Here is a 24,351-nt window from a genome sequence, read left to right as displayed (position 1 = left end):
GAATTGTGATTAAATAGTATTCGCTAAACTGACCAGCAATACTTAAATCTATATAATCACTAAGCAGAATTGTGATTAAATAGTATTTCGCTAAACTGACCAGCGATACTCAAATCCATATAATCACTAAGCAGAATTGTGATTAAAAAGTGTTTCGCTAAACTGACCAGCGGCACTTAAATCTATATAATCACTAAGCAGAATTGTGATTAAATAGTATTCGCTAAACTGACCAGCAATACTTAAATCTATATAATCACTAAGTAGAATTGTGATTAAATAGTATTTCGCTAAACTGACCAGCGATACTCAAATCCATATAATCACTAAGCAGAATTGTGATTAAAAAGTGTTTCGCTAAACTGACCAGCGGCACTTAAATCTATATAATTACTAAGTAGAATTGTGATTAAATAGTATTCGCTAAACTGACCAGCAATACTTAAATCTATATAATCACTAAGCAGAATTGTGATTAAATAGTATTTCGCTAAACTGACCAGCGATACTCAAATCCATATAATCACTAAGCAGAATTGTGATTAAAAAGTGTTTCGCTAAACTGACCAGCGGCACTTAAATCTATATAATCACTAAGCAGAATTGTGATTAAATAGTATTCGCTAAACTGACCAGCAATACTTAAATCTATATAATCACTAAGCAGAATTGTGATTAAATAGTATTTCGCTAAATTGACCAGCGATACTTAGATTCTATATAATCACTAAGCAGAATTGTGATTAAAAAGTGTTTCGCTAAACTGACCAGCGGCACTTAAATCTATATAATCACTAAGCAGAATTGTGATTAAATAGTATTCGCTAAACTGACCAGCGATACTTAAATCTATATAATCACTAAGCAGAATTGTGATTAAATAGTATTTCGCTAAATTGACCAGCGATACTTAGATTCATAATAATCACTAAGTAGAATTGTGATTAAAAAGTATTTCGCTAAACTGATCAGCGATACTTAAATAATCACTAATCAGAATTGTGATTAAAAAGTATTTCGCTAAACTGACCAGCGACACTCAAATCTATATAATCACTAAGTAGAATTGTGATTAAATAGTATTTCGCTATCGGCAAACTAAGTCAAGATGTGTACTCATGTACAATCCAAAGACTATGCGAGGTGTGTAGAAATATGGTCGAAACCACCAGGCTCGATCTACATGATCGATAAACCAGGAGCGATGCATATTCTAAACAAAGGTGAATCGTCAACGAGTGGATGATAAACCGACTTTGAAGAATGAAGGGTAAATTACACGGGTCTCCCGAGAGACTCATCAGGTTTGTTCTCTTTTCATTCAAGGAAGCCAAAAATAAACTATAAATTGGGTGTTTTCAAAACGCAGTGCCTATTTTCAAGCTTGGACATGCATTTTTCTAAACCAAGTGTTTTCTACAAATTTTGTCCAAGAGGGGCATTCTGTAGACACTCATTTTTCACACCTAATTTTATAGTTTATACTTTTCATAAATCTGAGTCTATAAAATTTTCTCGAATTCATTCACGGACTCATTGCACGATTTATATTAAAGACGATTATTTTTAGAACAATTGAGTTTTTGAAAATAATTGATTTTGGATTCTTAATAAAGTTAAGGTAGTAATTTGTCTATGTTACAACACTTAGAGAAGTTATTATACTTAGAATATTCAAGGTTTTATTTAATTAATTACCTTGGGTATTTATAAAAAAAAATTAAAAAAAAAATATATATATATATATATATTTTACAAAATATATATTAGCGTTTTTATAAAATTTCGTTAGTTATATTTTGTTTGTTAGATTAGTTAGATTAAACTTTGAAATTTGATTTCTTGAATAAGTTAGTTTGCATTTTATTTATTTAATTAGAATTGTTCCTTATAAATAGGAATAATTAAAAATAAAATTGTTTATTTTTGTTTTTAACAAAATCTTTTTTTGTAGGATGAAGGGTGTGTAAAGGGATAACGTGCAAAAATAAAAAGATAACGGTGTCTACACAATAATGAGAAGCATCCTAGGTCAAAGAAGGAAAAAAGAGATTGCTAAAATAAAGGAAGAAGTTGTCAAAGGAAGAATAATTCAGCCGTTGGAGAAGCATGAAGTGTTAGGATCGGGGACGCCCTTGGAGGACCGGGGTGTATTTTCCGGTTTTGAGTAAGGGAGGCCGCTTACAACAACACACACAACTTGGTGATAGTCCGGTTAAAGACTAAAACCGTTCTCAGCACTGCACAACCTGTCACAGACTCTTGAACCGGTGTTCAAGGGCGGAAGTGTCTATTTCAGGTTGAAGTAACGTTTGCGACTCTTAGATGATGTTTAAGGAGGAGGATATTTAATGAGAGTGATTGACCGGTTTTGGAAGTATGGTTTTGCGGTTTTAAGGAAAGATAGCGGGAATTGAAAAACGAAATGAAAGAACACAAGACACGGAATTTGTTTATGGATGTTCGGAGCAAACCCTCCTACGTCACCCCTTCTTCTCAGGTTATGAGAAGGATCTCCACTAACTCTTTAGAGTTACAATTACACTTCCGGTCGAGCCCAACTTCGCTACTCGCCGGTTACACCAAACTCACACTTTGATGTAATACAACACAACACAATAATCACACACAAGGATTTCCGGTTTTAGGCAAACCGGCTTTAGAATATAAGACTTTATCTCTCTAGAATTTAATGCTTTGATACTTTGTTTTTCGTAATCTGTCACTTGTAGAACTTGCATTTAATGAAGACGATCCGTCTTCCTTTTATAGCTGAAAGTAGCTAACGGCTACTTTCTTCTCTCTCTTGCGGATTGGTTGACCATTAGCACGCCTATCTGCAGGAGGGTTTCTTGCACGCTTCAACTTCCTCAACACCTGGCATTCATGCAGGTGACTCTGAACAAATGATGACATAACCGGTTTTCAGATTGATACACGTGTTGAGCATCCGCTTCCGGTCGTCAGCATCGGATCACCAAGGCATCATTGCTTTCCTCCCATGCTTCTGATCGGATCCGATCTTCTTTTATCTTTTCGAGACACGTTTCCTCCGTCACAGTACGTCACTCTTGAGATTTGAATCTTCCGACTTTTGATCTGTACTTTCCGGTTTCTGTGTCTTTGTGCATTATGATCCGGTTGAGGTGTATTCTTCTGTCTTGGCTAACCGGTTGCTTGAGAAGGTGAAGCCGGTTCCTGTGATCATTTATCTTGATCACTTGAAACCGGTTTCTTTGAAGTGATAGCAGCTGGTTATTGATGCACGATTTCCGGTTCCGGTTTGTTCAGTACCTGCACATGAAGTTTAATTTCTGTTTAGTTTGTCTGGCCGGTTCCAAAATTAATCTACTTAATTTTTCTATCAATTTCTCCCTTTTTGATTATTTAGAATAAATATTCAAAAAATTGTAATGTGTGGCCGGTTTTAAAGAAAATTAACTTACTTAATTTTTCTATCAATTTCTCCCTTTTTGATTATTTAGAATAAATATTCAAAACTTGTAATGTGTGGCCGGTTTGTAAAGATTTTGTTTTGAGAGAAACGTGTTTGAAAAACATGTGTTTGATTTTTGATAAGTGTATGTTTTGAAAAATATGAGAAATAGGTGAACTTGTATGTTTGAAAAATGTAGAAAATATGTTTGAGAAACATAGAAGATAGCAAAAGTAACCAAGTTCTGAAACACATCAAAAACATAATTGTTCAAAATAATTATGGAAATAGAGTTTAAGGCTTGGATGATCCCCCCTTGTCTTGCTCCTTTTCAAGCACTTTGTCCAGACGTTTCCTTGCTTCTTCTGTTCTTGCTCTTTGCTCTCTAGCACGTCTGTCAGCATCTATTACCACACCTGCCCACACACTTGTATGGCCGGGGACCTTTTTCCTAAGGTTGAAGTTGGCACAAGCTGGTTTTGGCGGAGGACGAGGTTGAACAGTCAAGGGTCTGCAGCTTGGAGTTGCGGTGGATTCTCCGGTTGACCTTCTTTTCCGTCTGTTGAGTTCCTCCGAGTCTTCTTCCTCTTCTTCATCCAGTGGTTCCGCATTCAGTCCAACCGGTTCTGCTGTCTTCAATTCTGCCCTTCTTAGCACTTCTTTAACCGCGCTTCGTTTCTTCTTGTTCCGAGTACTCATGGAATGAGATGATTGACCTTGTACCGGTTCCTGAGCGTTTGCCTGCTCCTCTTCATTGCATTGTTGGGCCAACTCATGATCCTTGTCTTCAAGTTCCTTCTGAACCCGTTCTCTTTCAATCTCTTCTTCTTGCAACTTCCGAGCGGTTTCAGCGTCTTTTTCGATTTGAGATTGTGTTGATCCGACTTGAGCTTTGGACATTTCGCCGATCTGGATTGCCATTGCTTGCAGCATATCCAGAAGTGGAGCGGTTGCGGTTTCGACAGACTTGGAGATCATGGCTTGGACCGTTGTTTGCATAGTTGTATCCATCATAGCTTGTAGAGAGTTTACCATTTTATCTTCAGCCGCTGAGATTCTTTCTTCGGTTACCGCCTTGAAGTTCCCCAGGCATGAATTAACGGTTTCTGACACTGCTTGCTTAATGTGATCGATGTCCAGAGCTTTGATGTGTTGAGCGGTTTCTTGTTCCGGATTTTCAGATGTGCCGGATGTTTCCCCATTTAGAAAGAAGGGCCTACTTTGATATTGCTCAGGATTATTGAATTGACGTTTGCAGGTATCCCACCATTTATTATCAAGGCGTTCGTAGCTTTTCACAAGCCGTTCTCGTACTCCAATAAATCGCTCCGCCATCTTCATTTCAATCGGTTCCAGCTCCTTTCCTTGGATTTCTTGAAAGGCATTCTCAACAGCCTGTAACCGCACGTTTTCAAGAATTACTGGAGCTTTGCTCATTGCCGGTTGGATTAGTTGGGTGTTGGCTAACTCGAGTGCCTGTTCTTCTAACTGGATGAGTGCGTCCCATTGCTTGTTTCCTCTGAAACCTGGAAGCATGTCGGATAATTTGGTCTCACTTCGCAGCTTTACCCACCGAATATATGGAGCCAACGCTTCACTTGCACCCTTATTCATATCTTGAATAAATTCATCGAACAACTCATTTTCTTGCTCTAACGTATATGGGTATTCTTCTCCGGTTGTGGCTTCAGTCTGGGGGTCGACCTGCAATGTGCCTGTTCCGGTTTCAGTTGGGTCTTCAATCATAATACCCTTGCCTTTATCTGCCTGAGAAGGGCCTTCTGGAACTTCCTTGTCTCCTGCGAAACCGGAAGGTTCCCTTTCTTCAATGTTTTCCTCCTGAGCCGGAGGTGCATCTTCTGTTGACTTGGTCGTCTCATCGACCGGTTGGACTTCTGGTTGATCAGGTATTTCAACCTGATTTTCTGGGTTCCGACGACTGGAGACGTCGTCTTCTTCGGTTTCTTTAGTGATCTCTTGGACCACATTCTGAATAGCTTCAGAAGTATTCAAGCCCACTTCGGCTAATACTTCATCGGCTTGCTTGCTTGGGGACTTGGAGGTTGCAGAATCAACATTTCTCTCTGCTTCCTCCATTGGATTTGACTTGTTCTCCTCGCTCCCCGAAGATTCGGTTTGCTTTGGAGAATCAGATGGAATAGGAGTTGGAACAACGGTATTGATGGGAATTGGTTGGAATACCTCTGCGGTTCTTTCAGGAGGATTGTCTGAGGAAAGAGTTCTCTCGGAGTCCGCCGGTTTCTTCGAGCTCTTCTTTGCTGATACCTTCTTCCTTCTTTTTGGTTCTGGTTGAGCTTCTGCCTCAGCCGCTTTTCTGGACGGTTTCTTTTGTCGTTTTTCTTCTTCAACCGGAACTGATGAGCTGGCTCCCTTGGATGACTTTGATTTAGAGATTTTTGGCTTGGTCGTCTTCTCCGGTTTCTCTGCCACTGACTCAGAGTCAAGGATGTTGGATATCGGAAGCGGTACGCCTTCACCTAGTTCCACATTCAGGAACTCAAGAATCTTCACGATTTGCATAGCATAGGCCTGCACCCGGCCTTCTTTCTTGATTATCACTTGACAGAATTCTTCGTACAGCACGTAACCCCAGTCCACCTTATCGCCGCGGACGATGGCTAACAACATTCTCAGCTTAAACTTTGTAAGATTGTCGAAGTTACCTCCCCTTCCTTGGAGTGATTTGGAGATGATGGTCACTAACCATCTGTATTCCGGTTTCAACTTGATTCTCCGGCTGTTGTGGAGCACCAGGTCCTGACCTGAAAAGGATACAACCAACCGGGCAGCATTTGATTCTGCGTCGGTTAAGTCAAATTTCAAGTCTGAGCCTGTGTTGGGCAGACCGAGAGCCTCCGCGAAAATTTCTTCAGTTATAAGAATCGCCTTCCCGTTGACGGTAGCCGATACTTTTCTCTTCAACAGTGTCGCCGTCGCCAAGAACTCCGTCACGGCCGCCGGATAGATGATGAACGGGCCAGAGAGGAACTTCTCCAACCCAGAATCTCGAAGGAGTTGAAGAACAGCTTTGTTCTTGTCTTCAGCGTTCTGATCGATGTCTGCAAAGTCTACCTGCAACATCCATTGAAACGGGGCTTTGCCTAGATCCATTGATGATTTTTGAGAAAGGAGATGAAGATTGATGATGATCGGAGAGAGAGAATCTTTGAAGTTCTGGAAATCTTTTAGAGAGAGAAAGCGCATGTGTTGAATGAACTGTCTTGAGTTTATATAGATGGCGGTTCCAGGCAGTTTCGAAGATGAACCGTCACTTTGAAGTTTTTGGCGCTAATTTTCCCTCCAAAAGTTACTGCCGTAACTTTCGGCGGTAAAGGCTGATTTTGATGGGCGGTAATTTTTGAAAGGGTAAAACCATGGGCGGTTTTGATTTTCAGAATTTCATTTTTGCTTGAAATTCCGGTTTCTGTTACGTCTTGTTAACCGGAAGTTGTTAAGTTAACTTTGAGTTTGAGTATGAGTTTGAGAAACCGGAATGAAACAATGAAGATGAAAAATCGAACAACTTAAAGCATTTCATTGATATAAGAGAGAGGAGACATAATAGCGGTTCTGGTCGTACAACAAAATGACCAGAAACCGGAAACGAGAATAAAGAAAGATGTTTATTCGGTGAACCACCCTCCTTCCAGCCTTCTTTCGTACCACTTGTCGATGGTGTTCTGAGGAGATCGTTCCTTGATCCTACACATACACTTATAGATCATGTCTATAGTGATAGTGTTGAAAGATCCAACCGGAACACCTTTTCCAAGGTTGCGACGTTTGGACATGAGGAATCGGGTGATTTGAGGGGCGTAGCTGATCTTTCCCCTCTTACCGGTCATAAGCAGCTTCAGCTTATTGAATAGATAGGATGACCAGTTGATATCGGTTTCTCGGATGATGGCTATCATAATGTCGAATGCCTCCCGGCTATAGTTTTGGTTGGGCATTCGGCCTATGATAGACCGTTGGACCAAGTCTTGAAAGACTTGATAATGGGGGGCGAGGTCTTCTTTCTTCCCGAAGTCCTTGACAGGAGCGTAGGAGGAAGAGAAGATCTTGAAGAAGATTTCTTTAGCCGGTAGATGCGGCGTCGGAAAGTCGGAGAAACCTTCCGTTGGAAGTTGAAAGAATGTGGCAAATTCCTCCTCAGAGAACTGGAGGAATTGGCCATCGATGATGGTGCGAATGCTGCCATCATCAAGAACGTGACCGTTGTTGAAGAATTCGCACACCTCATCCACGAGAATGAGGTCCGAACCCTTAAGGAAGCCTTTCAGGCCAGAAGCTATGATGTGTTCAAAGATGCATTCATAGTAAGAACTGTGCTTGATGTCCTCAAAATCGATGATCAAGGTGTTTCTGATTTCAGTAGACATGATGAAGAAGGAGTGAGGAAAACTTAGGAGAGTTCTTTAAGCTTTGAATTCTTAGAGAGAGGAATGCTTGAAGGCGTGGTTTGAAAGATGAAGATTGAACCCCCTTTTTATAGCTGAGAATGAATGATAGCATTTAATGCAGGGATTTTAAAAATGTAGCCGTTTATGCTTAGGTATTAATGATTTTGTGGTTTTCCAAGAGAATAAGAGCATGTATTGTCAAATCAATTCAGGCATGCTTTTGATACTGAGAATTTATGTTTCCAAGAAGGGAATGATTTGTTTTGATACGGCGCATTTAATGTTGTAGATTTTGATTTGGAAGAAAGAGAAATCTATTTCATTAATTCAAATACAGAAACCGGTGGTACAACAGAATACCGGTTTTGTAGGGAAAAGAGAAAGACAAAAGAGAAGACAGGTTTAAACGTTCGATGATTCAGCTGTTCGAGCGGTTGAAGCCTCAGCTGCTTCAATTCTTCTCGCCTTAACCGCTTCCCATCGGTCGATCATCTCCTGCACTCGTTCTTTGGTGAGCACGTGCCTTGGATGCAGAGTAACGAAGGCTCCGGTGTGAATCTCCAGACTTGCGCAGAAACCGCTCAGCTGAGGAGCGTATCCGGTTTTGTTGGAGAGAATCATCCTCTTCAGATTGCTGAAGATGATCCAGGACCAGTTGACCGGTGTCCCAACCGTTACAGCTATCATCATCTCGAAGACCCTCTGAGTGTAGTAGTAACTTTTCTCTCTGCATAACACAGATTTTCCCAGAATCTCGCAGAGAATCTGGTACTTGTGAGAAAGTTTACTTTTAGCACCCCAGGGCTTAACCGGGATGTTAGATCCAGAAAACCGGAGACACATTTCTTCCATTGTCACCGATGAGTAGGTCAAGTCGGTTACCCCTTCATTGGGTAAACCGCAATAGACAGCGAAATCTGTCTCGCTGAAGAGGAATTTTTGGCCGTAAACCTGTGCCACGAGTATCTCTCGGTGCACTTCTTTCACGGTTTCGAACAGTTCTTCGACTACAAGGTAGTCGATGATAAACCTGTTCTCAAGGAAACTTCTTAGCCCGCTCCTTTCAATGGCTAAGAACATCTCCTTGACTTCATGATCCTCATACTGATAGATTGATTCAAAATCTGCCAGTAGAATCTTCTTAGCTAAAGGGTTGGAGTTCATGTTTGTTTTGAGAGAGAAAGGGTGGTTTTATCTCAAGGATGATTCTTGTGAATAGTAAACTTGTGGTGTTTTGACAAGGATTAAGCATGGTTTATATAGCCCGTGGATTCGGCTCAGTATTAAATGAAGTTAAGCATGCCTGATGATGTCATCAGCTATTAAATAGACTTAACTTGTTGAAGTAACTAATGGTTATTTCCAAGGTAAATCTAATAATTACTAAGATAGCAATGATGAAACGTATCTATTGACAAGATGTAAGTTTCCCTCTCTTGATGATGGACACATGTCGTCATCTCGATTGTGGGAAACTTGTTTTTAATTTATCACAGGCTTCATTTATCAAAGCATGCACGAAAACTCGGTTAGTCATCTCAGGTTAACCGGAAAAATTCATTTCATCAGATCAGAGTGCATGCGTACTAGTCGGTTTTCCATGACCGGCTTTAGTAGGATAATTCCGTTTTATGAAAAATAGTTGATTGATATCAATAATTGTTCAATTTTTGGATTTATCTTATCCACTTCAACCTGGTTATTTCAACCGCTAAGTAATCATACATTTGATTTGAAATAATGAAGTAGTCGGGCATAACCGGAGTTTTCCTCCCGGTTAGCATGTTTGATTTTATTAATGGCCTATTAAATTGAGAAGCTTTAGCTTCTCCCTGAACACATATCCCGGTTTTACATGCATCATGATTATATCAATTGATTTAAATTAGTAAGACCCAGAATATTTCGAAAATGTGAAAACTTAGCTTCCTGTAGCGGTTTCGTGAAGATGTCCGCTACTTGTTGCTCGGTTGACACATATTCCAGCCGGATGTGTTTCTCCTGAACATGCTCCCGGATGAAATGATGTCGAATGTCGATATGCTTCGTTCTTGAGTGCAACACCGGATTGTATGTAATTGCTATGGCGCTGGTGTTGTCACAGAAGATAGGAGACTCCTTTGCTTCTATTCCGAAGTCCCTGAGTTGCTGTTGAATCCAGAGGAGTTGTGCACAGCAGCTTCCAGCCGCTAAGTACTCTGCCTCTGCGGTTGACGTTGCAACGGACGTTTGCTTCTTGCTGCTCCAAGTAACTAACCGGTCACCCAGAAACTGACAGGTTCCACTTGTACTCTTTCTGTCGATTTTGCATCCCGCGTAATCGGCATCGGAGTAGCTTATTAGATTGAAGCTCGAGTCTTTTGGATACCAGAGTCCCACTTCTTGAGTTCCCTTTAGATATTTTAAGATTCTCTTAGCCGCCGTATAATGAGATTGCTTTGGATTTGCCTGGAACCTCCCGCATACTCCAACCGCAAACAGAATGTCAGGTCGGCTAGCTGTAAGATACAACAGCGAACCGATCATTCCTCGATATGCTGTGATGTCAACCGCTTGACCATCATCATCTTTGTCCAGCTTCACGGAAGGACTCATTGGCGTAGCCGCTTCGGCACAAGTATCCATCCCAAATCTCTTCAACAATTCGGATGTATACTTCGGTTGGCTGATAAAGATTCCGGCTTCCATCTGCTTAACCTGAAGTCCTAGAAAGAAACTCATTTCCCCCATCATACTCATTTGAAATCTATCAGTCATCATTTTCGAAAATTTGTCACATAGCTTTGGATCGGTTGATCCGAATATGATGTCATCAACATAAATTTGAACAAGTAAAATTTGCTCCTTTCTTTCAAATTTAAATAAGGTTTTATCTACTGAACCGATTGTAAATTTGTGATCAAAAAGAAATTGAGTCAAGGTATCGTACCAAGCTCTTGGTGCTTGTTTCAAACCGTAAAGGGCTTTGTTCAGCCGGTAAACGTGATTTTCATGTTCTGAATTTTTGAAACCTGGAGGTTGATTGACATACACCTCTTCATTGACTTTACCGTTTAGAAAAGCGCTTTTTACATCCATTTGATAAACTTTAAACTTTTTGAAAGCTGCATATGCTAAAAATATTCTAATGGCCTCAAGTCTAGCTACAGGTGCGAATGATTCTTCAAAATCAATTCCTTCTTCCTGTTTATATCCTTGAGCCACTAACCGGGCTTTGTTCCTCGTAACTAAACCGTTTTCATCGAGTTTATTTCTGAATACCCATCGTGTGCCTATAACCGGTTTATTTTTCGGTCTAGGAACTAGATACCAGACTTTATTTCTCTCAAACTCGTTTAATTCCTCTTGCATTGCCAAGATCCAATCTGGATCTGACAGTACTTCATCCACCTTTTTCGGCTCAATTTGTGATATGAAAGCAGAGTTTCCATAGTGATCCAAATTTTGTTGCCTAGTTCGGACGGGTGAGGATATGTTACCTATTACTAGTTCAAGAGGATGATTTCTGTTCCTTCTGAGGTTAATCCGAGACGTGTCTACCAAGCTTTCGGCTGGCTGATCAAGGTTAGACAGATCGGTAGGTTGAACAGAGTCAGACCGACCGATTTCTTCAGTAGAAACTGAAGCGTCAACTTTCTGCGGTAAGGCAGCTTGATCAGGTTGAATTTCAACATCAACCGCTTGGTCCTTGACAAAGCGTCTAAAAACCGGAACCTCGTCTTCATCATCAGAATAGATATTGAAATTTTCCATTCTGTTGTGAAGGTCGAAGGGTAATGCAGTGTTTCGCTCAACCGATTCATCGAAAACAACGTGTGCGGTTTCTTCAACTGTTAAAGTCCTAGTATTATATACTCGGTATGCTTTACTTACAGCTGAATATCCCAACATTATTCCCTCATCGGATTTAGCATCAAAAGCGGTCAAGTACTTCTTGCCGTTATTGTGAACAAAGCATTTACTACCGAAAATTCGAAAATACCGTACATTTGGAATTTTATCAAAATAAATTTCAAAAGGAGTTTTCGAAAACCGTTTAGTCACAAGAGACCGGTTTTGTGTATAACAAGCAGTGTTGATAGCTTCAGCCCAAAACTTTTGAGCTATACCCGAATCGGCTATCATTGACCTTGCGGCTTCCTTGAGAGTTCGGTTTCTTCTCTCAGCCAGGCCGTTTTGTTGAGGAGTTCTGGCACTAGACAACTCGTGCCTAATACCGGAATCATCAAGAAAAGTAGTTAAGTTGCTATTAATGAATTCAGTTCCTCTATCACTTCTGATTTTGTTTACTCGAATAGACTTTTCGTTTTGTATTCTCAAAATCAGTTTAATCAAGTTTGAAGCAGCTTGATTTTTAGAAACTAGAAAAGTAACCCAAGTAAATTTAGAGTAATCGTCAATAACTACCATAGTGTAATGCATGCCTCCTAAGCTTGTTACTCTAACCGGACCAAACAAGTCCATATGCAGCAGTTCCAAACATCTTTCAGATTGATAATTTCCTTTACTTTTAAAAGATGATTTCACTTGTTTTCCCATTTGACATGCAGCACATACTTTATCTTTTGAAAATTTAACATTTGGAAAACCATGAACTAGTTCCTTGGAACAGATAAAGTTAATCGTTTTAAAATTCAAGTGGTTTAACCGTTTATGCCAAAGCCAATTTGGATCATTTCCGGCTATCATACACACAGGTTTTTCGAAATCCGTTTTCCAGTTTACTTTGTAAATGTTTCCTATCCGATTACCGGTTAACAGGGTTTCATCATTTTGATTTTTGACTAAGCATGAGTTTTTATGAAATTCCACCTTAAATCCCACATCACACATCTGGCTTATGCTTAATAAATTAAAACTTAGCTTTTCTACCAATAGCACGTTGTTTATGGAAAGTTCACCATGGACAATCTTACCCTTGCCCACGGTTTTACCTTTTGAGTTATCCCCGAATGTGATGAACGCTCCGGTTTCGTACTTGATGTCGGTCAGTAGCTCCTTGTTTCCGGTCATGTGCCTTGAGCATCCACTGTCCAAGTACCATTCAGAATTCTTCAACCGGTTGCTCCTCCTAACCTGCAGCAAACAATTATTTACAACTTTTTGGTACCCACATTTAGTTGGGTCCATGGTTGATTAGTCCCTTTGGGATCCAAACTTGAATAAGTCGGATCACTTTCCCGGTTACAGTTTTGATAGTGTTTGGCTTAACTTCTTGGCCGTTGCTCAAGAATGCCTTATGTGGAGATGGACTTCTTCGATATCGATTTTTATTATTTTTATTCGGTTTCCGGTTGGCTTTCTTTCTCTCAGGATGAAGCCATTTTTCAGATTCGTTGGGACCTACATACTTAAGCGTTTCTTCCGGTTTTAGTTTATTTTCTGTTTGTGAACTCTTGACAAATTTTATAAACGGAAGGTTATTTTTCGTTAGTTTCATCCCGTTAGTTTGTTTCGTTTCGTTTTGTTTACTTGGATCATAGCCGATACCATATCTACATTTCGGATGTCTTTTATAATTGCACATTTGTTTTACTGCTTGACGTGATCTCTCCCACGCAGCCGTAACATACATTGCTCGTTCATCAGTTTCCATTTCAGGTTGAACTGTCTTCTCATCATCCGAGAATAATTCATCCGGTTCATGTGTTTTAATCTTATATGTTTCATTGTTTTTATCATTTGTTTGTTCGCTTTTAGCTTCTACAGGTGTTGGTATATACGCAGATATATTTCTGAACTCAGCAACCATTTGGTTGAGTGCAGAAACTAGATCTTCCTTAGTAAATTCATCAGACGAGAAATCAAATACCTCTTCGTCGTTTGCCATGAAGCAGGTTATTTTCTCTTCACCTTCTTCATTGTCAGAATATGCCCATTCACTTCCACCGTCTGATGCAATGAGAGCCTTTTGGATCTCCTTTCCTTCATCAGCGCGTTGATCATCATTTCTTCGGTAGTCGTTTCGTTGGTTATTGTTGTTTCCCCGATAGTTGTTTCCCTGATACCGGTTGCCTTGATAGTTATTCCCTTGATAGTTTCCTTCCGGTTTTCTATCATCTCTTCTTGGTTTTCTGCATTCCGACCTGAAATGTCCAAAACCATCACAGTTATAGCATCTTTTGTTTGATTTATCTACATGATTATAATTAAAATCATTATTAGATGGTGGCTGGCTCTTCTTCATGAATTTTCCGAATTTCTGGGCTAGCATCGCCATCACATCATCGGTTATTTGATCGGTGTTTTTGACTGGAGCCGGTGCGGTTGATACTGGAGCCGCCGGTTCCACCGATGTGACTAAAGCTCTTGTTGCGGTTGATGTAGATGTTTCATCTTCGATCCGAGAATTGATCTCGAACTCGTAGGCTTTCAAGTCCTCAAATACATCATGCAGCTTCATCTGCCCAAGGTTGCTTGACTCCCTCATCACCATGGTCTTGATATCCCACGTGCTCGGCAAGGATCTTAGAGCTTTAATGATCACTTCTCGGTTGTCATACTTCTTTCCGAGTGTCTGAAGCTCGCTTACTACGCTGGTGAACCGGTTGCTAAATTCTTTCATATTTTCTCCCGGTTTCATCCTTATGTTCTCATACTTCTGCGTAGCCACCAAGATTTTATTTTCCTTGGTTCTTTCGTTTCCCTCGTGGATCTGGATGATCGTTTCCCAGGCTTCCTTTGCATTTTCGCACTCTGATATTTTGTTCAAAGTGTTGTTGTCTATGGCTTTGTAGATGTGCCTCATGCAATGGTTGTCCAGGTTGCTTCTTCTCCGATCTTCACTTGTCCACTGGCTTTCCTCCTTGTTAATCTTGATCGGTCCTTCTTTCAGGACTCGGCTCATCTCATCATCTAGTGTTATCAGATGTAGATACATCTGCTTCTTCCAACTGCTAAATGCTTCGCTGTTTAGCATTGGCGGCTTGTCGCTGTGAGTCATGCTTCCCACCATTTTTGTTACTTGAGTGCTAAGAACCTCGCTCTGATACCACTTGTTAGGATCGGGGACGCCCTTGGAGGACCGGGGTGTATTTTCCGGTTTTGAGTAAGGGAGGCCGCTTACAACAACACACACAACTTGGTGATAGTCCGGTTAAAGACTAAAACCGTTCTCAGCACTGCACAACCTGTCACAGACTCTTGAACCGGTGTTCAAGGGCGGAAGTGTCTATTTCAGGTTGAAGTAACGTTTGCGACTCTTAGATGATGTTTAAGGAGGAGGATATTTAATGAGAGTGATTGACCGGTTTTGGAAGTATGGTTTTGCGGTTTTAAGGAAAGATAGCGGGAATTGAAAAACGAAATGAAAGAACACAAGACACGGAATTTGTTTATGGATGTTCGGAGCAAACCCTCCTACGTCACCCCTTCTTCTCAGGTTATGAGAAGGATCTCCACTAACTCTTTAGAGTTACAATTACACTTCCGGTCGAGCCCAACTTCGCTACTCGCCGGTTACACCAAACTCACACTTTGATGTAATACAACACAACACAATAATCACACACAAGGATTTCCGGTTTTAGGCAAACCGGCTTTAGAATATAAGACTTTATCTCTCTAGAATTTAATGCTTTGATACTTTGTTTTTCGTAATCTGTCACTTGTAGAACTTGCATTTAATGAAGACGATCCGTCTTCCTTTTATAGCTGAAAGTAGCTAACGGCTACTTTCTTCTCTCTCTTGCGGATTGGTTGACCATTAGCACGCCTATCTGCAGGAGGGTTTCTTGCACGCTTCAACTTCCTCAACACCTGGCATTCATGCAGGTGACTCTGAACAAATGATGACATAACCGGTTTTCAGATTGATACACGTGTTGAGCATCCGCTTCCGGTCGTCAGCATCGGATCACCAAGGCATCATTGCTTTCCTCCCATGCTTCTGATCGGATCCGATCTTCTTTTATCTTTTCGAGACACGTTTCCTCCGTCACAGTACGTCACTCTTGAGATTTGAATCTTCCGACTTTTGATCTGTACTTTCCGGTTTCTGTGTCTTTGTGCATTATGATCCGGTTGAGGTGTATTCTTCTGTCTTGGCTAACCGGTTGCTTGAGAAGGTGAAGCCGGTTCCTGTGATCATTTATCTTGATCACTTGAAACCGGTTTCTTTGAAGTGATAGCAGCTGGTTATTGATGCACGATTTCCGGTTCCGGTTTGTTCAGTACCTGCACATGAAGTTTAATTTCTGTTTAGTTTGTCTGGCCGGTTCCAAAATTAATCTACTTAATTTTTCTATCAATTTCTCCCTTTTTGATTATTTAGAATAAATATTCAAAAAATTGTAATGTGTGGCCGGTTTTAAAGAAAATTAACTTACTTAATTTTTCTATCATGAAGGCTTGGTCATTTTTAATTAAAAATTAAAATGACCAAGTATTACATCATTTATTAAATAAAGATTAAATCCCATTGGATTGAAAACTTGATTTAGTGACATGTCAAGTGGAGATTGCTCCATTATTTTAAACATTTGTAAATGTTTAAAATAGTTTTCTTTCCAACGGTCAAGTTTGTTAAATGGGCCTTTGGGCCCTAGGGTTTCATAGCTTGGCCTATAAATACCTCTCTTAACACCCTAGCAAAGAGGGGAATTTTCGACCTTCAATCTTCACCTTCTTCTCTCTCTTTACACATTAGGCTGCCGAATTAGACCCTACTTTTCTAAAAAACCTAAGCAAGAGCACCAACTAGATTTGTTGAGTCACAAGTCTCTTGATTAGGGTTTTCATTTTTTTGCAAGGATATAAAGAGTAACCCTTTGTAAGCTCTTTTTCCTTTCTTTTGTTTATTTAAATTTGAATTTGAATTTTACTTTCATTTGATTTTTATTTTCTTTGTACTTTATATTATGCATGATTTCCTTTAAATTTATTGTTTTGATAGGCGTATAGGTTTTATTTATGTACCTTAATCATGTAAATAAGTAGAATAGAAATAACATGTAAATAAATAAATAAAAAAGCAGAAAAAGTTTTCAAAAACACTACCAAAATAAAAAAAAATGTAAAATTTGCCTTATTTTGTATAGTTGATTTTTTTATTCTTTTAAGTAACTAGATCTAAGGTTATTTTTTATTTTTATTTTTATTTTATTTTATTTATTTTATAATCCTTAGTATTAAGATTTAGTATGGTAGGATCCAAAATGTCTAAAATGTAAAGTATAATAATATTTTTTTTTAAGGGCCAAAATTGTTAAAGTAGAGACTGTTTTTTAACAGGCATGTGAGACATAGCGCCAAAAGCCCTTTTTCACGTGTAACCAAGCACCGAACCTTTAAAGAATTTCTTTTTCAAAGGCGTTATTGTTTTACATGCCAAATAATTTATTTTCCTAGTTTTATAAAAATTTAGGTGGCGACTCTTTGGTCACAAACTGGTTTTTAAACAATTCACCAATTTGATTTTATTTCAATTTTGTTTAAGAGATTTTTATATGTTATATTTATTTCTTAAAAGTCAAGAAAATCATTTTTGGGGAAACGTTTTTAAACGCGCACAGAAAGAGAAGTTTCTGTGGGATCCTGGAGCAGATTGCACAGCAGCGAAGGTCCTTATGGAGGAGCAGGGACTTAGAATCAACATGTGTCTTATGGGGGATGCAGACCTCTATTGGAGGGCTTGGTTATTCGAAGGTACTTGTTCAAACCATAAGAAGATGGGCTTGTGGGAAGTCCTCTTAGGGGTTCTAAAGCGGGGATATGTTTGGTCCCAATATAAAGGCCGAGAGAAGGCCTTGAATTCCAAAGCAGCGCCGAGTAAAGGCGGGCAGATTGTTAATGTCCAGGTGGGATATTGGCCGGGGCAGATCAGGTGTGTTTCTGTCCTCCTAGATGTTGGTGATATCATCTTAGGAAAGATGTTTCTGGTCCAAGCAAAGGTGGAGGTGCAGGCTTATTTTGAAGTGCTGCCAAGTGGAGAGTCGGGTTCTCCCTCCTTTATGGCAGAAACATGCGATGCTCCAAGGAGAAAGAAATCGAGATGCCTCATAAATATTCAGCCAGTTGTAGGCCGAATGGGGGAGGAAGAGGCGGATGCGTCGGCTTGGATGGAGATGAGGGCCAACGAGGGCCAAGTGTCGGCCTATGTTAAAGGCCCGACGCTTAGGAAGTCCAGACTCTTGAAGGATGCTAAAAAGGTAACCAAGGGGGACTTCACACATCAGCTGTGGGGGAAGCTGATGGCTTGTTCAGTATGTAAACTGGGCAAGACCGAGAAGAAGATGGAAGTGGGTCTGCTGCAGCGACCATCACATATTCCGGGGAGAATGGGCAGATGTCTCTCAAAGGGCTTCGTTCTCGAATTCCCAAGGGCAAGTGGGAAGATCTCTACTCCGTGTGTGGGTAGATCAGCCAAGTATACGGTCTCAATGGGGGTGCTAAAGGTGTTTCCAGCAGAGGGGACCGAGGAATGTTTTCCTAAATACTTGGGTGCGGCGAAATTCCTGAAGGCGAGCAGGAAGACCTCGGTCCCAGGAGTGGGCCGATCATACAAGTATACGGTCTTATTGGAATGGCTGAAGGGATTCTCGGCCGAGAAGACTATTGAAGGGTGTTTCATATACTTGGATGCGGAAATATTCCCGAAGGCGAACAGGAAGACCTCTATCCAGGGTGCGGATAGATTTGCTGAGCACACGGTCCTGATGCGGATGCTAAAGGTGAGTTTGGCTAGGGGGACCGAGAAATTATATTCTAGGTGTTTGGGTGGGGCGAGTTTGGTGCAACCCACAACGAGGACGTTGTGTTCTTCTAGTGGGGGTGGTGTGTTACAAGCGTAACCTGCTGGCCTCGGTCCGGGCTTGATTGCGGATGGCCAGGACCGAGAGGTACCCAAAAAGAGTCGTGGGGGTGCGGCAGGGTACCGGAGATGAGAAGGCGATGAAACTAAAGCTGGTGTTCTGGCACTTGTGTGAAGCGCCAGGACCGAGAAGAAGCGTGCCGAGATGAAGTCGTGTGCGGGCGACTTAGGTGCAGGGTTTCAGCCGAGTTGTCTTGGCTGTGTGTTGGCCAGGACCGAGGGGTGCCGAGAAGAGTGTCGCGGGCGTGCGGCACTGGCGCCAGAATGCTATGTAATCAATGTTGCTGTCGGACCGAAGGGTTGAGTACCAGGACCGAGAGATTGATGTTAGCATGCGTTTGTCGTGGCCGGATTGCGGAAGGCCAAGACCGAGTGGAGGCCGAAGTGGGGTCGCGTGCGTGCGACCTAGGGCCGAAAGAATAACAACAGCCAGCGCATGGAGTGTGCGCGCAGCAGGTGGGAAAAGTGTGGAGAAGGTAGCATCAGACCGAGGGAAGGTCAGCCTTGCGGATGCATCCGACCGAGGGGGAAAGCTGACCAAGTGTAAGCATCAGACCGAGGACCGAGGACTGAGGACCGAGGACTGAGGACCGAGTATTTCAGACATGGGCCGGATCATTGTGCATGGGTTAGGCCTCGATCATGGATCGGGCCTTTGGCTGGTTTTGGACCGGTACCCGATCCGACCCACTGGGCGACCGAAGAGAAGCGCCGCGCCAGGTCAAAGAAGGAATAAGTCTCAGCCACGACCGAGTATTTCGGGAGGGCCCGGTCAAGATCCTATTATTTCGGAAGGCCAAGTCTTGGATGACTTTTTCAGCAACGACTTGGCCAAGGGTTGCTGCCTTAGTCTCTAGGTTTCCCATTGTTGTATTCTTAGGCTATAAATATATCATGAGCTGCACAAGACGTTTTGTTGGGATCCAGTTGGGTTTTGGTTGGATTTTTGGAGAGAAAAATATCCCCCACAAGTGAGAGTCATTTTGTGTGCAGCCTTGATAATTTATAGCCTCTTTGTAATTGATATTTGTGAGTGAATAGAATACAAAGTTGGGCATTTGCCCGTAATCTGGTGTGTGTTTATCTTTGCTGAATGTTTGATTTATCATTGTGGGTCTGGGCAGAATTGTTGAGTGAGTTATTTGTTTATTTCTTTGTGAGAAGTGAACCTCGGAGTTGGCTGACTGTTTTGGTGCGCAAAACAGGCCGCACAAGGGCGAAAAACTTAGTAAAAATTCCGCTGCATAATTGCCTTTGTGACACCAAACACATAAATCATCGGTCTTAACACATAAATAATAAGTCCTAAGTCTCATATTTGATTCGGTCCTAATTTTCAATCACAAGAGTGCTTGGTCTTGGCCAGGACCGAAGGCATTCGGTCAAATATGAATTTTAGGGTGTGACAGTTTTGGTGCACAAAACAAGCCGCACAAGGGCGAACAAGTTAGTAAAATTCCGCTGCGTTATTTTCCCGTGTGACACTAAGCATGAGGTGGCTAAGCATGAGGTGGCTATAAGTCTCGGTCGGACCCCTCCGCCCAAACCAGAATTCCTCGGTCCTAAGACATATATCCTCGGTCATAACACATATTTACTCAGTCTTAACATATTTCCTCAGTCCTAACATATATTTCCTTGGTCCTAACACATATATACTCGGTCCTAACACATATATCTCGGCCCTGACCCATATTTCTCGGCCCTGGTACATATTTCTAGGCCCTGACACATATTTATCGGCACTAACACATATTTCCTCGTCCCAAACACATAAATCATCGGTCTTAACACATAAATAATCAGTCCTAAGTCTCATATTTGATTCGGTCCTAATTTTCAATCACAAGAGTGCTTGGTCTTGGCCAGGACCGAAGGCATTCGGTCAAATATGAATTTTAGGGTGTGACAGTTTTGGTGCACAAAACAAGCCGCACAAGGGCGAACAAGTTAGTAAAATTCCGCTGCGTTATTTGCCCGTGTGACACTAAGCATGAGGTGGCTATAAATCTCGGTCGGACCCCTCCGCCCAAACCAGAATTCCTCGGTCCTAAGACATATATTCTCGGTCATAACACATATTTACTCAGTCTTAACATATTTCCTCGGTCCTAACATATATTTCTTTGGTCCTAACACATATATACTCGGTCCTAACACATATATCTCGGCCCTGACCCATATTTTTCGGCCCTGACACATATTTCTAGACCCTGACACATATTTATCGGCACTAACACATATTTCCTCGTCCCAAACACATAAATCAACGGTCTTAACACATAAATAATCAGTCCCAAGTCTCATATTTGATTCGGTCCTAATTTTCAATCACAAGAGTGCTTGGTCTTGGCCAGGACCGAAGGCATTCGGTCAAATATGAATTTTAGGGTGTGACAGTTTTGGTGCACAAAACAAGCCGCACAAGGGCGAACAAGTTAGTAAAATTCCGCTGCGTTATTTGCCCGTTTGACACTAAGCATGAGGTGTCTAAGCATGAGGTGGCTATAAGTCTCGGTCGGACCCCTCCGCCCAAACCAGAATTCCTCGGTCCTAAGACATATATTCTCGGTCATAACACATATTTACTCAGTCTTAACATATTTCCTCGGTCCTAACATATATTTCCTTGGTCCTAACACATATATACTCGGTCCTAACAAATATATCTCGGCCCTGACCCATATTTCTCGGCCCTGGCCCATATTTCTCGGCCCTGACACACATATTTCTAGGCCCTGACACATATTTACTCGGCCCAAACACATAAATCATCGGTCTTAACACATAAATCATCGGTCCTAAGTCTCAGATTTTCCTCGGTCCTAATTTCCAATCACATGGGTGCTTGGTCTTGGTCAAGACCGAAGGCATTTGGTCAAATATGCATTTTAGGGTGTGACAATTCTACCCCACTTAAAGGAATTTTGACCTCGAAATTAAACTTATTTAGCACTATTGATGCAGTTTTAATGAAAACAGTTTTATAATGAACTTTATTTAAAACAATTTACCAACCTGAAGGTCAGCTCTTGGAGGTGCAATTGCAGGAGCATGTGTGAAAGTACTAAGGTTCGGAACCGTTGCTCTGATACCAACTGTCACACCGAAAATTTCATTTTAGACTGAGTAAACTTCGGTCTTGGCAGTAACCAAGGGCCCAGGTCAAATCAGGGTCGGGGCCGAGGTTAAATCTATGTCATGACCGAGGGGGTCCGACCGAGGGAAAATCTATGTCACGACCGAGGGAGTCCGACCGTGGGGGTCCGACTGTTTATATTTTTCCACCTCATGTTTATTCCACCTCATGCTTAGCACCCATACTTATTCAACAAGTAGGTGACAAGCTGGTGACCAGCCCTTTTTATTATTATATTATTAAACCCAAGTGATGACAAGCAGGTGACCGACCATCTTTTCTTAGCCATGCCTAAGACAAGCAGGTGACCAACCCTTTTTATTATTATATTATTAAACCCAAGTGATGACAAGCAGGTAACCAGCCATCTTTTGTTAGCCCATGCCTAAGACAAACAGGTGACCAGCCCTTTGTATTATTATATTATTAAACCCAAGTGATGACAAGCAGGTTACCAGCCATCTTTTGTTAGCCCATGCCTAAGACAAGCAGGTGACCAACCCTTTGTATTATTATATTATTAAACCCAGTTGGTGACAAGCAGGTGACCAGCCTTCTTTTAGTACTATACATAGGGCACCCCTTCCTTCATTATTTTCTTTTCCACCATCTCTCTACTAAGAAAATCAGAGGCACACTTTTAGAAGCAAGACCATAGCACCTTTAGGAGCAGGATCATAACATAGCTGCAAGATCATCTTATAAGGCAAGCTCTTTTCTCAACTCATCTTTAGAAATCCACACTTGTTTATATAATCTGTATTTGCAAAGTATATTTTGTGTTAGGATCGGGGACGCCCTTGGAGGACCGGGGTGTATTTTCCGGTTTTGAGTAAGGGAGGCCGCTTACAACAACACACACAACTTGGTGATAGTCCGGTTAAAGACTAAAACCGTTCTCAGCACTGCACAACCTGTCACAGACTCTTGAACCGGTGTTCAAGGGCGGAAGTGTCTATTTCAGGTTGAAGTAACGTTTGCGACTCTTAGATGATGTTTAAGGAGGAGGATATTTAATGAGAGTGATTGACCGGTTTTGGAAGTATGGTTTTGCGGTTTTAAGGAAAGATAGCGGGAATTGAAAAACGAAATGAAAGAACACAAGACACGGAATTTGTTTATGGATGTTCGGAGCAAACCCTCCTACGTCACCCCTTCTTCTCAGGTTATGAGAAGGATCTCCACTAACTCTTTAGAGTTACAATTACACTTCCGGTCGAGCCCAACTTCGCTACTCGCCGGTTACACCAAACTCACACTTTGATGTAATACAACACAACACAATAATCACACACAAGGATTTCCGGTTTTAGGCAAACCGGCTTTAGAATATAAGACTTTATCTCTCTAGAATTTAATGCTTTGATACTTTGTTTTTCGTAATCTGTCACTTGTAGAACTTGCATTTAATGAAGACGATCCGTCTTCCTTTTATAGCTGAAAGTAGCTAACGGCTACTTTCTTCTCTCTCTTGCGGATTGGTTGACCATTAGCACGCCTATCTGCAGGAGGGTTTCTTGCACGCTTCAACTTCCTCAACACCTGGCATTCATGCAGGTGACTCTGAACAAATGATGACATAACCGGTTTTCAGATTGATACACGTGTTGAGCATCCGCTTCCGGTCGTCAGCATCGGATCACCAAGGCATCATTGCTTTCCTCCCATGCTTCTGATCGGATCCGATCTTCTTTTATCTTTTCGAGACACGTTTCCTCCGTCACAGTACGTCACTCTTGAGATTTGAATCTTCCGACTTTTGATCTGTACTTTCCGGTTTCTGTGTCTTTGTGCATTATGATCCGGTTGAGGTGTATTCTTCTGTCTTGGCTAACCGGTTGCTTGAGAAGGTGAAGCCGGTTCCTGTGATCATTTATCTTGATCACTTGAAACCGGTTTCTTTGAAGTGATAGCAGCTGGTTATTGATGCACGATTTCCGGTTCCGGTTTGTTCAGTACCTGCACATGAAGTTTAATTTCTGTTTAGTTTGTCTGGCCGGTTCCAAAATTAATCTACTTAATTTTTCTATCATTTTGTTTTCAAAGGCATGATCTATTTCAAAGGTAAGTTCTGTTTTCCAAAGGTATAATACGTTATTTATGAACAATGAGATATGGACTGGACGGATCTGGGCAGAGGGCTAGCCAGGTTGAGCTCTAGTAGTCTGAAGCCAAAATATGTGATGGGGTTCTATTGGGACTGGACTTCTGGGACGAGCTCTAGAAGATCCTACCCACACAGACAAGTGTCTATTCAGGTTGTGGACTTTAGGGATAGACTCCGAAGAGTGCCCTTCCAACTATGTGCTCAACAGGATTCCTAACTTTCAGGATCAGCTCTGAAATATAAAGGGCCAGTATGTGCTCAAGGATGTTTCTGTTCTAACCATTTTATAAATTGTTTTACAAGGCAACACATCAATATCAGTCAGCTTTTACTTGTCTTTTTATATACTCTTTAAAATATGCTTGTTGGGTCTTTAGACTCACTATACTTGTGTAGTGTAGGTACACAACCACATCATTCTGTTGATCCATGAAG

Source organism: Impatiens glandulifera, chromosome 2 (genome assembly GCF_907164915.1).
Source record: "Impatiens glandulifera chromosome 2, dImpGla2.1, whole genome shotgun sequence".
Taxonomy (NCBI): domain Eukaryota; kingdom Viridiplantae; phylum Streptophyta; class Magnoliopsida; order Ericales; family Balsaminaceae; genus Impatiens; species Impatiens glandulifera.
This window is presented reverse-complemented; position numbering follows the sequence as displayed.